Consider the following 14,776-nt stretch of genomic DNA (forward strand, 5'->3'; position numbering starts at 1 on the left):
CAAATCACATCATGTTTATGGGGCTAGGAGCGTGGCCACGGGGGAGCGTGCAGGCTGAAAGTCAGCCACCTAACACGAAGGAAACCTCGGTAGAGAATCCGTGCTTCAGCGACAACAGCCGCTACTGAGGGCGGAAGCATTTTGTTGTGTGCGTGCGTGAGAGCACTGAAAGGGATTCCAAACCTTTTCACGAGTGAAACTCAGGCCCCAGCAAAAGGCAGAACAACACTCCCCATGTGTTTGACTAAGCTAGCACAGCGGCCCTACTTTTGCATTGAAGTCTAATCAGTAGGGTTCTACTCGAACAAACAACAGTGTCCAGAAACAGGGTTTTAGCTTCCAATGACCTCTCTGTGGGAGGAAGAAGTTTCGGGTTTAGTTTGGGTGAGAGCCACAGGACTGGTTCCACTTCGGAAAATCGGGGTAGAGACAGGTCGGTACAGAAGGCAGCTCACAAATCACATCATGGTTATGGGGCTAGTAGCATTGCCCCGGGTTGTGCGTGGAGGCTGAAAGCCAGCCACCTAACTCGAAGGAAAAACTCGGTAGAGGATCTGTGCTTCATTGAAAACAGCCCCTCCTGAGGGTGGAAGCATTTTGTTGTGCGCATGCCTGAGAGCACTGCAAGGGAGTCCAAAGCTCTTTACGCGTGAGACTCAGGCCCCATCAAAGGCAAGACAAGACTCCCGGTGTGTTTCATTTAGCTAGCACAGTGGCCCTACTTTTGCATGGAAGTCTAATCGCTAGCATTCTAACTCGAAGAACCAACAGGGTACAGAAACAGTGTTTTAGCTTCCGACGACCTCTCTGTGGGAGGAAGCAGTTTAGGGTGTAGTGTGGGTGAGAGTCACGGGACTGGTGCCATTTCGTAAAATCGGGGTAGAGACAGGCCCGTACAAATGGCAGCTCACAAATCAAATCATGGTTATGGGGCTAGTAGCGTTGCCCCCGCGGAGTGCGCAGGCTGATATTCAGCCACCCATCTCGAAGGAAAAACTCGGTAGAGAATCTGTGCTTCATTGAAAACAGCCGCTCCTGAGGGTGGAATCCTTTAGTTGTGTGCGTGGGTGCAAGCACTGCAAGGGAGTACGAAGCTTTTTACGAGCGCGACTCAGGCCCCAGCCAAAGGCAGGACAAGACTCCCCATGTGTTTGTTTTAGCTAGCACTGCGGCCCTACTTTTGCATGGAAATCTAATCGCAAGCGTTCCAACTGGAAGAAAGAACAGTGTACAGAAACAGTGTTTTAGCTTCCGAAGACCTCCCTGTGCGTGGAAGCCGTTTAGGGTGTAGTGTGGATGAGAGTCACGGGACTTGTTCCATTTTGTAAAATCGGGGTAGAGACAGGCCCGTACAAATGGCAGCTCACCAATCAAATCATGGTTATGGGGCTAGTAGCATTGCCCAGGGGGTGCGTGCAGCCTGAAAGCCAGCCACCTAACTCGAAGGAAAAACTCGGTACAGAATCCGTGCTTATTGAAAACAGCCGCTCCTGAGGGTGGAAGCATTTTGTTGTGTGCATGCCTGAGAGCACTGCAAGGGAGTCCAAAGCTCATTACGAGTGAGACTCAGGCCCCAGCAAAGGCAAGACAAGACTCCCGGTGTGTTTCATTTAGCTAGCACAGCGGCCCTACTTTTGCATAGAAGTCGAATCGCTAGAATTCTAACTCGAAGAAACAAGAGTGTACAGAAACACTGTTTTATCTTCCGACGACCTCTCTGTGGGAGGAAGCCGTTTAGGGTGTACTGTGGGTGAGAGCCTGGGGATGAGTTCCATTTCGTAAAATCGGGGTAGAGACAGGCCGGTACAGAAGGCAGCTCACAAATCACATCATGGTTATGGGGCTAGTAGCGTTGCCCCAGGGGAGCGTGCAGGCTGAAATTCAGCCACCTACCTCGAAGGAAAAACTCGCTAGAGAATCCGTGCTTCAGCAAAAAGAGCCGCTCCGGAGGGTGGAAGCATTTTGTTGTGTGCGTGCGTGAGAGCACTGCCAGGGAGTCTAAAGCTCTTACGAATGAGACTCAGGCCCCACCAAAAGGCAGGACAAGACTCCCGGTGTGTTTGACCTAGCATGCACTGCGGCCCTACTTTTGCATTGAAGTCTAATCGGTAGGGTTCTAACTCGAACAAACAACAGTGTACAGAAACAGGGTTTTAGCTTCCGACGACCTCTCTGTGGGAGGAAGCCGTTTAGGGTGTACTGTGTGTGAGAGCCTGGGGATGGGTTCCATTTCGTAAAATCGGGGTAGAGACAGGCCGGAACAGAAGGCAGCTCACAAATCACATCATGTTTATGGGGCTAGGAGCGTGGCCACGGGGGAGCGTGCAGGCTGAAAGTCAGCCACCTAACACGAAGGAAACCTCGGTAGAGAATCCGTGCTTCAGCGACAACAGCCGCTACTGAGGGCGGAAGCATTTTGTTGTGTGCGTGCGTGAGAGCACTGAAAGGGATTCCAAACCTTTTCACGAGTGAAACTCAGGCCCCAGCAAAAGGCAGAACAACACTCCCCATGTGTTTGACTAAGCTAGCACAGCGGCCCTACTTTTGCATTGAAGTCTAATCAGTAGGGTTCTACTCGAACAAACAACAGTGTCCAGAAACAGGGTTTTAGCTTCCAATGACCTCTCTGTGGGAGGAAGAAGTTTCGGGTTTAGTTTGGGTGAGAGCCACAGGACTGGTTCCACTTCGGAAAATCGGGGTAGAGACAGGTCGGTACAGAAGGCAGCTCACAAATCACATCATGGTTATGGGGCTAGTAGCATTGCCCCGGGTTGTGCGTGGAGGCTGAAAGCCAGCCACCTAACTCGAAGGAAAAACTCGGTAGAGGATCTGTGCTTCATTGAAAACAGCCCCTCCTGAGGGTGGAAGCATTTTGTTGTGCGCATGCCTGAGAGCACTGCAAGGGAGTCCAAAGCTCTTTACGCGTGAGACTCAGGCCCCATCAAAGGCAAGACAAGACTCCCGGTGTGTTTCATTTAGCTAGCACAGTGGCCCTACTTTTGCATGGAAGTCTAATCGCTAGCATTCTAACTCGAAGAACCAACAGGGTACAGAAACAGTGTTTTAGCTTCCGACGACCTCTCTGTGGGAGGAAGCAGTTTAGGGTGTAGTGTGGGTGAGAGTCACGGGACTGGTGCCATTTCGTAAAATCGGGGTAGAGACAGGCCCGTACAAATGGCAGCTCACAAATCAAATCATGGTTATGGGGCTAGTAGCGTTGCCCCCGCGGAGTGCGCAGGCTGATATTCAGCCACCCATCTCGAAGGAAAAACTCGGTAGAGAATCTGTGCTTCATTGAAAACAGCCGCTCCTGAGGGTGGAATCCTTTAGTTGTGTGCGTGGGTGCAAGCACTGCAAGGGAGTACGAAGCTTTTTACGAGCGCGACTCAGGCCCCAGCCAAAGGCAGGACAAGACTCCCCATGTGTTTGTTTTAGCTAGCACTGCGGCCCTACTTTTGCATGGAAATCTAATCGCAAGCGTTCCAACTGGAAGAAAGAACAGTGTACAGAAACAGTGTTTTAGCTTCCGAAGACCTCCCTGTGCGTGGAAGCCGTTTAGGGTGTAGTGTGGATGAGAGTCACGGGACTTGTTCCATTTTGTAAAATCGGGGTAGAGACAGGCCCGTACAAATGGCAGCTCACCAATCAAATCATGGTTATGGGGCTAGTAGCATTGCCCAGGGGGTGCGTGCAGCCTGAAAGCCAGCCACCTAACTCGAAGGAAAAACTCGGTACAGAATCCGTGCTTATTGAAAACAGCCGCTCCTGAGGGTGGAAGCATTTTGTTGTGTGCATGCCTGAGAGCACTGCAAGGGAGTCCAAAGCTCATTACGAGTGAGACTCAGGCCCCAGCAAAGGCAAGACAAGACTCCCGGTGTGTTTCATTTAGCTAGCACAGCGGCCCTACTTTTGCATAGAAGTCGAATCGCTAGAATTCTAACTCGAAGAAACAAGAGTGTACAGAAACACTGTTTTATCTTCCGACGACCTCTCTGTGGGAGGAAGCCGTTTAGGGTGTACTGTGGGTGAGAGCCTGGGGATGAGTTCCATTTCGTAAAATCGGGGTAGAGACAGGCCGGTACAGAAGGCAGCTCACAAATCACATCATGGTTATGGGGCTAGTAGCGTTGCCCCAGGGGAGCGTGCAGGCTGAAATTCAGCCACCTACCTCGAAGGAAAAACTCGCTAGAGAATCCGTGCTTCAGCAAAAAGAGCCGCTCCGGAGGGTGGAAGCATTTTGTTGTGTGCGTGCGTGAGAGCACTGCCAGGGAGTCTAAAGCTCTTACGAATGAGACTCAGGCCCCACCAAAAGGCAGGACAAGACTCCCGGTGTGTTTGACCTAGCATGCACTGCGGCCCTACTTTTGCATTGAAGTCTAATCGGTAGGGTTCTAACTCGAACAAACAACAGTGTACAGAAACAGGGTTTTAGCTTCCGACGACCTCTCTGTGGGAGGAAGCCGTTTAGGGTGTACTGTGTGTGAGAGCCTGGGGATGGGTTCCATTTCGTAAAATCGGGGTAGAGACAGGCCGGAACAGAAGGCAGCTCACAAATCACATCATGTTTATGGGGCTAGGAGCGTGGCCACGGGGGAGCGTGCAGGCTGAAAGTCAGCCACCTAACACGAAGGAAACCTCGGTAGAGAATCCGTGCTTCAGCGACAACAGCCGCTACTGAGGGCGGAAGCATTTTGTTGTGTGCGTGCGTGAGAGCACTGAAAGGGATTCCAAACCTTTTCACGAGTGAAACTCAGGCCCCAGCAAAAGGCAGAACAACACTCCCCATGTGTTTGACTAAGCTAGCACAGCGGCCCTACTTTTGCATTGAAGTCTAATCAGTAGGGTTCTACTCGAACAAACAACAGTGTCCAGAAACAGGGTTTTAGCTTCCAATGACCTCTCTGTGGGAGGAAGAAGTTTCGGGTTTAGTTTGGGTGAGAGCCACAGGACTGGTTCCACTTCGGAAAATCGGGGTAGAGACAGGTCGGTACAGAAGGCAGCTCACAAATCACATCATGGTTATGGGGCTAGTAGCATTGCCCCGGGTTGTGCGTGGAGGCTGAAAGCCAGCCACCTAACTCGAAGGAAAAACTCGGTAGAGGATCTGTGCTTCATTGAAAACAGCCCCTCCTGAGGGTGGAAGCATTTTGTTGTGCGCATGCCTGAGAGCACTGCAAGGGAGTCCAAAGCTCTTTACGCGTGAGACTCAGGCCCCATCAAAGGCAAGACAAGACTCCCGGTGTGTTTCATTTAGCTAGCACAGTGGCCCTACTTTTGCATGGAAGTCTAATCGCTAGCATTCTAACTCGAAGAACCAACAGGGTACAGAAACAGTGTTTTAGCTTCCGACGACCTCTCTGTGGGAGGAAGCAGTTTAGGGTGTAGTGTGGGTGAGAGTCACGGGACTGGTGCCATTTCGTAAAATCGGGGTAGAGACAGGCCCGTACAAATGGCAGCTCACAAATCAAATCATGGTTATGGGGCTAGTAGCGTTGCCCCCGCGGAGTGCGCAGGCTGATATTCAGCCACCCATCTCGAAGGAAAAACTCGGTAGAGAATCTGTGCTTCATTGAAAACAGCCGCTCCTGAGGGTGGAATCCTTTAGTTGTGTGCGTGGGTGCGAGCACTGCAAGGGAGTACGAAGCTTTTTACGAGTGCGACTCAGGACCCAGCCAAAGGCAGGACAAGACTCCCCATGTGTTTGTTTTAGCTAGCACTGCGGCCCTACTTTTGCATGGAAATCTAATCGCAAGCGTTCCAACTGGAAGAAAGAACAGTGTACAGAAACAGTGTTTTAGCTTCCGAAGACCTCCCTGTGCGTGGAAGCCGTTTAGGGTGTAGTGTGGATGAGAGTCACGGGACTTGTTCCATTTTGTAAAATCGGGGTAGAGACAGGCCCGTACAAATGGCAGCTCACCAATCAAATCATGGTTATGGGGCTAGTAGCATTGCCCAGGGGGTGCGTGCAGCCTGAAAGCCAGCCACCTAACTCGAAGGAAAAACTCGGTACAGAATCCGTGCTTATTGAAAACAGCCGCTCCTGAGGGTGGAAGCATTTTGTTGTGTGCATGCCTGAGAGCACTGCAAGGGAGTCCAAAGCTCATTACGAGTGAGACTCAGGCCCCAGCAAAGGCAAGACAAGACTCCCGGTGTGTTTCATTTAGCTAGCACAGCGGCCCTACTTTTGCATAGAAGTCGAATCGCTAGAATTCTAACTCGAAGAAACAAGAGTGTACAGAAACACTGTTTTATCTTCCGACGACCTCTCTGTGGGAGGAAGCCGTTTAGGGTGTACTGTGGGTGAGAGCCTGGGGATGAGTTCCATTTCGTAAAATCGGGGTAGAGACAGGCCGGTACAGAAGGCAGCTCACAAATCACATCATGGTTATGGGGCTAGTAGCGTTGCCCCAGGGGAGCGTGCAGGCTGAAATTCAGCCACCTACCTCGAAGGAAAAACTCGCTAGAGAATCCGTGCTTCAGCAAAAAGAGCCGCTCCGGAGGGTGGAAGCATTTTGTTGTGTGCGTGCGTGAGAGCACTGCCAGGGAGTCTAAAGCTCTTACGAATGAGACTCAGGCCCCACCAAAAGGCAGGATAAGACTCCCGGTGTGTTTGACCTAGCATGCACTGCGGCCCTACTTTTGCATTGAAGTCTAATCGGTAGGGTTCTAACTCGAACAAACAACAGTGTACAGAAACAGGGTTTTAGCTTCCGACGACCTCTCTGTGGGAGGAAGCCGTTTAGGGTGTACTGTGTGTGAGAGCCTGGGGATGGGTTCCATTTCGTAAAATCGGGGTAGAGACAGGCCGGAACAGAAGGCAGCTCACAAATCACATCATGTTTATGGGGCTAGGAGCGTGGCCACGGGGGAGCGTGCAGGCTGAAAGTCAGCCACCTAACACGAAGGAAACCTCGGTAGAGAATCCGTGCTTCAGCGACAACAGCCGCTACTGAGGGCGGAAGCATTTTGTTGTGTGCGTGCGTGAGAGCACTGAAAGGGATTCCAAACCTTTTCACGAGTGAAACTCAGGCCCCAGCAAAAGGCAGAACAACACTCCCCATGTGTTTGACTAAGCTAGCACAGCGGCCCTACTTTTGCATTGAAGTCTAATCAGTAGGGTTCTACTCGAACAAACAACAGTGTCCAGAAACAGGGTTTTAGCTTCCAATGACCTCTCTGTGGGAGGAAGAAGTTTCGGGTTTAGTTTGGGTGAGAGCCACAGGACAGGTTCCACTTCGGAAAATCGGGGTAGAGACAGGTCGGTACAGAAGGCAGCTCACAAATCACATCATGGTTATGGGGCTAGTAGCATTGCCCCGGGTTGTGCGTGGAGGCTGAAAGCCAGCCACCTAACTCGAAGGAAAAACTCGGTAGAGGATCTGTGCTTCATTGAAAACAGCCCCTCCTGAGGGTGGAAGCATTTTGTTGTGCGCATGCCTGCGAGCACTGCAAGGGAGTCCAAAGCTCTTTACGCGTGAGACTCAGGCCCCATCAAAGGCAAGACAAGACTCCCGGTGTGTTTCATTTAGCTAGCACAGTGGCCCTACTTTTGCATGGAAGTCTAATCGCTAGCATTCTAACTCGAAGACCCAACAGGGTACAGAAACAGTGTTTTAGCTTCCGACGACCTCTCTGTGGGAGGAAGCAGTTTAGGGTGTAGTGTGGGTGAGAGTCACGGGACTGGTGCCATTTCGTAAAATCGGGGTAGAGACAGGCCCGTACAAATGGCAGCTCACAAATCAAATCATGGTTATGGGGCTAGTAGCGTTGCCCCCGCGGAGTGCGCAGGCTGATATTCAGCCACCCATCTCGAAGGAAAAACTCGGTAGAGAATCTGTGCTTCATTGAAAACAGCCGCTCCTGAGGGTGGAATCCTTTAGTTGTGTGCGTGGGTGCAAGCACTGCAAGGGAGTACGAAGCTTTTTACGAGCGCGACTCAGGCCGCAGCCAAAGGCAGGACAAGACTCCCCATGTGTTTGTTTTAGCTAGCACTGCGGCCCTACTTTTGCATGGAAATCTAATCGCAAGCGTTCCAACTGGAAGAAAGAACAGTGTACAGAAACAGTGTTTTAGCTTCCGAAGACCTCCCTGTGCGTGGAAGCCGTTTAGGGTGTAGTGTGGATGAGAGTCACGGGACTTGTTCCATTTTGTAAAATCGGGGTAGAGACAGGCCCGTACAAATGGCAGCTCACCAATCAAATCATGGTTATGGGGCTAGTAGCATTGCCCAGGGGGTGCGTGCAGCCTGAAAGCCAGCCACCTAACTCGAAGGAAAAACTCGGTACAGAATCCGTGCTTATTGAAAACAGCCGCTCCTGAGGGTGGAAGCATTTTGTTGTGTGCATGCCTGAGAGCACTGCAAGGGAGTCCAAAGCTCATTACGAGTGAGACTCAGGCCCCAGCAAAGGCAAGACAAGACTCCCGGTGTGTTTCATTTAGCTAGCACAGCGGCCCTACTTTTGCATAGAAGTCGAATCGCTAGAATTCTAACTCGAAGAAACAAGAGTGTACAGAAACACTGTTTTATCTTCCGACGACCTCTCTGTGGGAGGAAGCCGTTTAGGGTGTACTGTGGGTGAGAGCCTGGGGATGAGTTCCATTTCGTAAAATCGGGGTAGAGACAGGCCGGTACAGAAGGCAGCTCACAAATCACATCATGGTTATGGGGCTAGTAGCGGTGCCCCAGGGGAGCGTGCAGGCTGAAATTCAGCCACCTACCTCGAAGGAAAAACTCGCTAGAGAATCCGTGCTTCCGCAAAAAGAGCCACTCCGGAGGGTGGAAGCATTTTGTTGTGTGCGTGCGTGAGAGCACTGCCAGGGAGTCTAAAGCTCTTACGAATGAGACTCAGGCCCCACCAAAAGGCAGGACAAGACTCCCGGTGTGTTTGACCTAGCATGCACTGCGGCCCTTCTTTTGCATTGAAGTCTAATCGGTAGGGTTCTAACTCGAACAAACAACAGTGTACAGAAACAGGGTTTTAGCTTCCGACGACCTCTCTGTGGGAGGAAGCCGTTTAGGGTGTACTGTGTGTGAGAGCCTGGGGATGGGTTCCATTTCGTAAAATCGGGGTAGAGACAGGCCGGAACAGAAGGCAGCTCACAAATCACATCATGTTTATGGGGCTAGGAGCGTGGCCACGGGGGAGCGTGCAGGCTGAAAGTCAGCCACCTAACACGAAGGAAACCTCGGTAGAGAATCCGTGCTTCAGCGACAACAGCCGCTACTGAGGGCGGAAGCATTTTGTTGTGTGCGTGCGTGAGAGCACTGAAAGGGATTCCAAACCTTTTCACGAGTGAAACTCAGGCCCCAGCAAAAGGCAGAACAACACTCCCCATGTGTTTGACTAAGCTAGCACAGCGGCCCTACTTTTGCATTGAAGTCTAATCAGTAGGGTTCTACTCGAACAAACAACAGTGTCCAGAAACAGGGTTTTAGCTTCCAATGACCTCTCTGTGGGAGGAAGAAGTTTCGGGTTTAGTTTGGGTGAGAGCCACAGGACTGGTTCCACTTCGGAAAATCGGGGTAGAGACAGGTCGGTACAGAAGGCAGCTCACAAATCACATCATGGTTATGGGGCTAGTAGCATTGCCCCGGGTTGTGCGTGGAGGCTGAAAGCCAGCCACCTAACTCGAAGGAAAAACTCGGTAGAGGATCTGTGCTTCATTGAAAACAGCCCCTCCTGAGGGTGGAAGCATTTTGTTGTGCGCATGCCTGAGAGCACTGCAAGGGAGTCCAAAGCTCTTTACGCGTGAGACTCAGGCCCCATCAAAGGCAAGACAAGACTCCCGGTGTGTTTCATTTAGCTAGCACAGTGGCCCTACTTTTGCATGGAAGTCTAATCGCTAGCATTCTAACTCGAAGAACCAACAGGGTACAGAAACAGTGTTTTAGCTTCCGACGACCTCTCTGTGGGAGGAAGCAGTTTAGGGTGTAGTGTGGGTGAGAGTCACGGGACTGGTGCCATTTCGTAAAATCGGGGTAGAGACAGGCCCGTACAAATGGCAGCTCACAAATCAAATCATGGTTATGGGGCTAGTAGCGTTGCCCCCGCGGAGTGCGCAGGCTGATATTCAGCCACCCATCTCGAAGGAAAAACTCGGTAGAGAATCTGTGCTTCATTGAAAACAGCCGCTCCTGAGGGTGGAATCCTTTAGTTGTGTGCGTGGGTGCGAGCACTGCAAGGGAGTACGAAGCTTTTTACGAGCGCGACTCAGGCCCCAGCCAAAGGCAGGACAAGACTCCCCATGTGTTTGTTTTAGCTAGCACTGCGGCCCTACTTTTGCATGGAAATCTAATCGCAAGCGTTCCAACTGGAAGAAAGAACAGTGTACAGAAACAGTGTTTTAGCTTCCGAAGACCTCCCTGTGCGTGGAAGCCGTTTAGGGTGTAGTGTGGATGAGAGTCACGGGACTTGTTCCATTTTGTAAAATCGGGGTAGAGACAGGCCCGTACAAATGGCAGCTCACCAATCAAATCATGGTTATGGGGCTAGTAGCATTGCCCAGGGGGTGCGTGCAGCCTGAAAGCCAGCCACCTAACTCGAAGGAAAAACTCGGTACAGAATCCGTGCTTATTGAAAACAGCCGCTCCTGAGGGTGGAAGCATTTTGTTGTGTGCATGCCTGAGAGCACTGCAAGGGAGTCCAAAGCTCATTACGAGTGAGACTCAGGCCCCAGCAAAGGCAAGACAAGACTCCCGGTGTGTTTCATTTAGCTAGCACAGCGGCCCTACTTTTGCATAGAAGTCGAATCGCTAGAATTCTAACTCGAAGAAACAAGAGTGTACAGAAACACTGTTTTATCTTCCGACGACCTCTCTGTGGGAGGAAGCCGTTTAGGGTGTACTGTGGGTGAGAGCCTGGGGATGAGTTCCATTTCGTAAAATCGGGGTAGAGACAGGCCGGTACAGAAGGCAGCTCACAAATCACATCATGGTTATGGGGCTAGTAGCGTTGCCCCAGGGGAGCGTGCAGGCTGAAATTCAGCCACCTACCTCGAAGGAAAAACTCGCTAGAGAATCCGTGCTTCAGCAAAAACAGCCGCTCCGGAGGGTGGAAGCATTTTGTTGTGTGCGTGCGTGAGAGCACTGCCAGGGAGTCTAAAGCTCTTACGAATGAGACTCAGGCCCCACCAAAAGGCAGGACAAGACTCCCGGTGTGTTTGACCTAGCATGCACTGCGGCCCTACTTTTGCATTGAAGTCTAATCGGTAGGGTTCTAACTCGAAGAAACAACAGTGTACAGAAACAGGGTTTTAGCTTCCGACGACCTCTCTGTGGGAGGAAGCCGTTTAGGGTGTACTGTGTGTGAGAGCCTGGGGATGGGTTCCATTTCGTAAAATCGGGGTAGAGACAGGCCGGAACAGAAGGCAGCTCACAAATCACATCATGTTTATGGGGCTAGGAGCGTGGCCACGGGGGAGCGTGCAGGCTGAAAGTCAGCCACCTAACACGAAGGAAACCTCGGTAGAGAATCCGTGCTTCAGCAACAACAGCCGCTACTGAGGGCGGAAGCATTTTGTTGTGTGCGTGCGTGAGAGCACTGAAAGGGATTCCAAACCTTTTCACGAGTGAAACTCAGGCCCCAGCAAAAGGCAGAACAACACTCCCCATGTGTTTGACTAAGCTAGCACAGCGGCCCTACTTTTGCATTGAAGTCTAATCAGTAGGGTTCTACTCGAACAAACAACAGTGTCCAGAAACAGGGTTTTAGCTTCCAATGACCTCTCTGTGGGAGGAAGAAGTTTCGGGTTTAGTTTGGGTGAGAGCCACAGGACAGGTTCCACTTCGGAAAATCGGGGTAGAGACAGGTCGGTACAGAAGGCAGCTCACAAATCACATCATGGTTATGGGGCTAGTAGCATTGCCCCGGGTTGTGCGTGGAGGCTGAAAGCCAGCCACCTAACTCGAAGGAAAAACTCGGTAGAGGATCTGTGCTTCATTGAAAACAGCCCCTCCTGAGGGTGGAAGCATTTTGTTGTGCGCATGCCTGAGAGCACTGCAAGGGAGTCCAAAGCTCTTTACGCGTGAGACTCAGGCCCCATCAAAGGCAAGACAAGACTCCCGGTGTGTTTCATTTAGCTAGCACAGTGGCCCTACTTTTGCATGGAAGTCTAATCGCTAGCATTCTAACTCGAAGAACCAACAGGGTACAGAAACAGTGTTTTAGCTTCCGACGACCTCTCTGTGGGAGGAAGCAGTTTAGGGTGTAGTGTGGGTGAGAGTCACGGGACTGGTGCCATTTCGTAAAATCGGGGTAGAGACAGGCCCGTACAAATGGCAGCTCACAAATCAAATCATGGTTATGGGGCTAGTAGCGTTGCCCCCGCGGAGTGCGCAGGCTGATATTCAGCCACCCATCTCGAAGGAAAAACTCGGTAGAGAATCTGTGCTTCATTGAAAACAGCCGCTCCTGAGGGTGGAATCCTTTAGTTGTGTGCGTGGGTGCAAGCACTGCAAGGGAGTACGAAGCTTTTTACGAGCGCGACTCAGGCCCCAGCCAAAGGCAGGACAAGACTCCCCATGTGTTTGTTTTAGCTAGCACTGCGGCCCTACTTTTGCATGGAAATCTAATCGCAAGCGTTCCAACTGGAAGAAAGAACAGTGTACAGAAACAGTGTTTTAGCTTCCGAAGACCTCCCTGTGCGTGGAAGCCGTTTAGGGTGTAGTGTGGATGAGAGTCACGGGACTTGTTCCATTTTGTAAAATCGGGGTAGAGACAGGCCCGTACAAATGGCAGCTCACCAATCAAATCATGGTTATGGGGCTAGTAGCATTGCCCAGGGGGTGCGTGCAGCCTGAAAGCCAGCCACCTAACTCGAAGGAAAAACTCGGTACAGAATCCGTGCTTATTGAAAACAGCCGCTCCTGAGGGTGGAAGCATTTTGTTGTGTGCATGCCTGAGAGCACTGCAAGGGAGTCCAAAGCTCATTACGAGTGAGACTCAGGCCCCAGCAAAGGCAAGACAAGACTCCCGGTGTGTTTCATTTAGCTAGCACAGCGGCCCTACTTTTGCATAGAAGTCGAATCGCTAGAATTCTAACTCGAAGAAACAAGAGTGTACAGAAACACTGTTTTATCTTCCGACGACCTCTCTGTGGGAGGAAGCCGTTTAGGGTGTACTGTGGGTGAGAGCCTGGGGATGAGTTCCATTTCGTAAAATCGGGGTAGAGACAGGCCGGTACAGAAGGCAGCTCACAAATCACATCATGGTTATGGGGCTAGTAGCGTTGCCCCAGGGGAGCGTGCAGGCTGAAATTCAGCCACCTACCTCGAAGGAAAAACTCGCTAGAGAATCCGTGCTTCAGCAAAAAGAGCCGCTCCGGAGGGTGGAAGCATTTTGTTGTGTGCGTGCGTGAGAGCACTGCCAGGGAGTCTAAAGCTCTTACGAATGAGACTCAGGCCCCACCAAAAGGCAGGACAAGACTCCCGGTGTGTTTGACCTAGCATGCACTGCGGCCCTACTTTTGCATTGAAGTCTAATCGGTAGGGTTCTAACTCGAAGAAACAACAGTGTACAGAAACAGGGTTTTAGCTTCCGACGACCTCTCTGTGGGAGGAAGCCGTTTAGGGTGTACTGTGTGTGAGAGCCTGGGGATGGGTTCCATTTCGTAAAATCGGGGTAGAGACAGGCCGGAACAGAAGGCAGCTCACAAATCACATCATGTTTATGGGGCTAGGAGCGTGGCCACGGGGGAGCGTGCAGGCTGAAAGTCAGCCACCTAACACGAAGGAAACCTCGGTAGAGAATCCGTGCTTCAGCGACAACAGCCGCTACTGAGGGCGGAAGCATTTTGTTGTGTGCGTGCGTGAGAGCACTGAAAGGGATTCCAAACCTTTTCACGAGTGAAACTCAGGCCCCAGCAAAAGGCAGAACAACACTCCCCATGTGTTTGACTAAGCTAGCACAGCGGCCCTACTTTTGCATTGAAGTCTAATCAGTAGGGTTCTACTCGAACAAACAACAGTGTCCAGAAACAGGGTTTTAGCTTCCAATGACCTCTCTGTGGGAGGAAGAAGTTTCGGGTTTAGTTTGGGTGAGAGCCACAGGACTGGTTCCACTTCGGAAAATCGGGGTAGAGACAGGTCGGTACAGAAGGCAGCTCACAAATCACATCATGGTTATGGGGCTAGTAGCATTGCCCCGGGTTGTGCGTGGAGGCTGAAAGCCAGCCACCTAACTCGAAGGAAAAACTCGGTAGAGGATCTGTGCTTCATTGAAAACAGCCCCTCCTGAGGGTGGAAGCATTTTGTTGTGCGCATGCCTGAGAGCACTGCAAGGGAGTCCAAAGCTCTTTACGCGTGAGACTCAGGCCCCATCAAAGGCAAGACAAGACTCCCGGTGTGTTTCATTTAGCTAGCACAGTGGCCCTACTTTTGCATGGAAGTCTAATCGCTAGCATTCTAACTCGAAGACCCAACAGGGTACAGAAACAGTGTTTTAGCTTCCGACGACCTCTCTGTGGGAGGAAGCAGTTTAGGGTGTAGTGTGGGTGAGAGTCACGGGACTGGTGCCATTTCGTAAAATCGGGGTAGAGACAGGCCCGTACAAATGGCAGCTCACAAATCAAATCATGGTTATGGGGCTAGTAGCGTTGCCCCCGCGGAGTGCGCAGGCTGATATTCAGCCACCCATCTCGAAGGAAAAACTCGGTAGAGAATCTGTGCTTCATTGAAAACAGCCGCTCCTGAGGGTGGAATCCTTTAGTTGTGTGCGTGGGTGCGAGCACTGCAAGGGAGTACGAAGCTTTTTACGAGCGCGACTCAGGCCCCAGCCAA

The sequence above is a fragment of the Halichoerus grypus genome, chromosome X, assembly GCF_964656455.1.
Source record: "Halichoerus grypus chromosome X, mHalGry1.hap1.1, whole genome shotgun sequence".
In the NCBI taxonomy this organism is placed as follows: Eukaryota; Metazoa; Chordata; class Mammalia; order Carnivora; family Phocidae; genus Halichoerus; species Halichoerus grypus.